Genomic DNA, 2,912 nt, shown 5'->3' with positions numbered 1-2,912 from the left:
GAATACAGCCTGGAAAACCCTATGGGGCAGTTCTACTCTGTAACTTATGGGGATGCTGAGTCTTAATAGACTCAATAGCACCTAACAATAAGAAGAAACATGAAAAAGAAACTTGGGGGCAGTGTGGGCAGCAATGGGGGAAGTGCAGGGAAGGATGGAGTTAAGTAGGGATATACATTAGCCAAGGTCTGTCTCCAAGAAGAGTGGAGCAAAATGTCTCAGTGAGAAAGAACTTCTGTTTGGCTGAGCACAATGCTCCAGAGAAGGAGCAGGTATGAACTGTTTTCAATTAACGTTCACAGCAGCTGGGGATGGGGGAACTAACCTATAAGGAGGATCTAGGAAGGGCACTAAGAACACCCATGGTACTGCACTTCCCTTTAAATCACAGATCTTGTTAAGATTCTATGTAACCAATTAATGCTTCCAATATCTATTATACAATTTTCTAAATCTATAATGTTACACAAATACTTATCAAGTTTCAAACAATTTTATATCTAATCCTAAGATTTGGCAGAAAAAAAATACACATACTCTGTTTTCATTCTTCTCTTAGTTCTTACCTTCTCAAATTAAAACGTACTAGAATATTATAAGAATATATTTGATGCATTGAACACTAATGGCAGAAGATCAGACAATTTGTGGAACGACGTTAAGGACATCAATCATGAAGAAAGCAAATGATCATTAAAAAGAAAGCAAAGGCCCCTTTCAACAACATAAAACGCCTATGAAATGAACAATAACAGTGGGGAGGAAAATACTCCTCGTAAAAATCAACTATATGAAACCAAAAGGTCAGCATTTGCCCAAAATCAAAGTTAAGAATGCAGGAGAGGCAGAAAAACTGGATAAATGGGGGAAAACTGGTTAAATGGGAACAGGGAACCCAAGGTGAATATGGGGGGAGTGCTGACACATTGTGGGGATTGAAACCAATGTCATAGAACAATCTGTGTATAGATTGCTGAATGGAAATTAGTTTGCTCTGTAAACTTTCATCTAAACCACTCTTTTATATATATATAAAAGAGAAAGACATAAATGAATGTCAGAAAAGACTCTGAATCTTGCTCTGGAATGTAGAGTAGCTAAAGCAAATGGAAGAAATGAAGTAAAAGAGCTTAACAACATTTCAAGCATGGCTCGAGAAGACAAAAACCAACTCACTGCCATTGAGTTAATTCCAACTCATAGTGACCCCTATTGGGTTTCTAAGGCTATAAATCTTTATGGAACCAGATTGCCTCATCTTTCTTCTGCAGAGTGGCTCATGGGTTCAAATCACTGACCTTTTGGTTAGCAGCCAAATGCCTTAACCACTACACAACCAGAGCTCCTTCAAGAAGACAAAGTAACTTATTATAATGAAATGTGCAAAGACCAAAAGTTAGAAAGCCAAAAGAGAACCAGACACTTAACATTTCTGAAGCTGAAAGAACTGAAGAAAAAAATCCAAGCCTTGAGTTGCAATATTGAAGAATTCTTTGGGAAAAAATATTGAACGACACAGGAAGCATCAAAAGAGGATTGAAGGAATATAGAGTCACTGCACCAAAAAGCATTGGTTGACATTCAGCCATTTCAGAAGGTAGCATATGATCAACAACCAATGGTAGTGAGGAAGAAGGCCAAGCTACACTGAAGGCACTGGCTAAAAACAAGTTTCCAGAAATAGACAGAATACCAACTGAGATGCTTCAACAAATGGATTCAACACTGGAAACACTCACTCATCCATGTCAAGAAATTTATGACAGTTACTTGGCCAAACAACTGGAAGAGATTCATATTTGTGTCCATTCCAAAGAAAGGTAATCCAGCAGAATGCAGAAATTATCGAACAATATTATTAATATCACAGGAAAGTACTAGGAACATTAAAGAGTAACAATGAATCTGTGAAAACATTTTATAACATGTAGGCACACAACAATAACAACAACATGAACTTAGAGGACATAATTCTGAGTGAAATTAGTCAATCACAAAAGAACAAATATTGTATGAGACCACTACTATAGAAAGTCAAGAAAATGTTTACACGGAAAGAACATCCCTTGAAGGTTATCAACGAGGGAGGGGAAGGGAGGGGAAATCACAAACTAGAGGGTAGATACTTATTAACTTTGGTGAAGGATAAGGCAATATACAATAAGGGGGAGGTCAGCACAAAACGATTGGAGGAAGACACTGGGAGGAGCATTTGAGTTAAAGGCAACAAAAGTAAATACAATTACATACACAATACTGCAATAACAGTAATAACAAGAATCTATGAGTGAATACATCAATAAACACATAAGCTAAACAGGTGTGGGAAGGCAAATAGGACTACACCCATAAAAAAATGTAGGTTTGACAAAAGCTTTTTCTACAGATGTATTTATATGTAATACAAATATAACCATGAATATAGTAGAATACACAAGGGCCAAAGTTATGAAAACTTTTTAGTCATAATCAAACACTGTGAGGGAATGAGTTATTGGGCATGGGGGCTTAGGGCCATAGCACACTAAGGTCAACTGGTAAAACATAGTCCACAAAGACAGTGTTCTATATCCTACTTTGATGAATAGCGACTGGGGTCTTAAAAGCTTGCCGGCACAACCATTGTGGAAAGCAGTATGGCGATTCCTTCAAAAGTTGGAATTAGAAATACCATTTGACCCAGCCATTCCATTACTACGTATATACCCTAAAGAAGTGAGAGCCATGACAAGAACAGATATACACACACCCATGTTCATCACAGCACTATTTACAATAGCCAAAAGATGGAAACAACCTAGACGTCCATCAACTGAGGAATAGATAACCAAACTATGGTACATACACACAATGGAATACTATGCAACACTAAAGAATAATGTAGAATCTGCAAAACACCACATAACGTGGAT

The sequence above is a fragment of the Orycteropus afer genome, unplaced genomic scaffold (genome assembly GCF_000298275.1).
Source record: "Orycteropus afer afer isolate SDZICR_OR568_19922 unplaced genomic scaffold, OryAfe1.0 scaffold00215, whole genome shotgun sequence".
NCBI lineage: Eukaryota > Metazoa > Chordata > Mammalia > Tubulidentata > Orycteropodidae > Orycteropus > Orycteropus afer.
The sequence above is the reverse complement of the archived record's forward strand: the minus strand, read 5'-3'. Positions refer to the sequence as shown.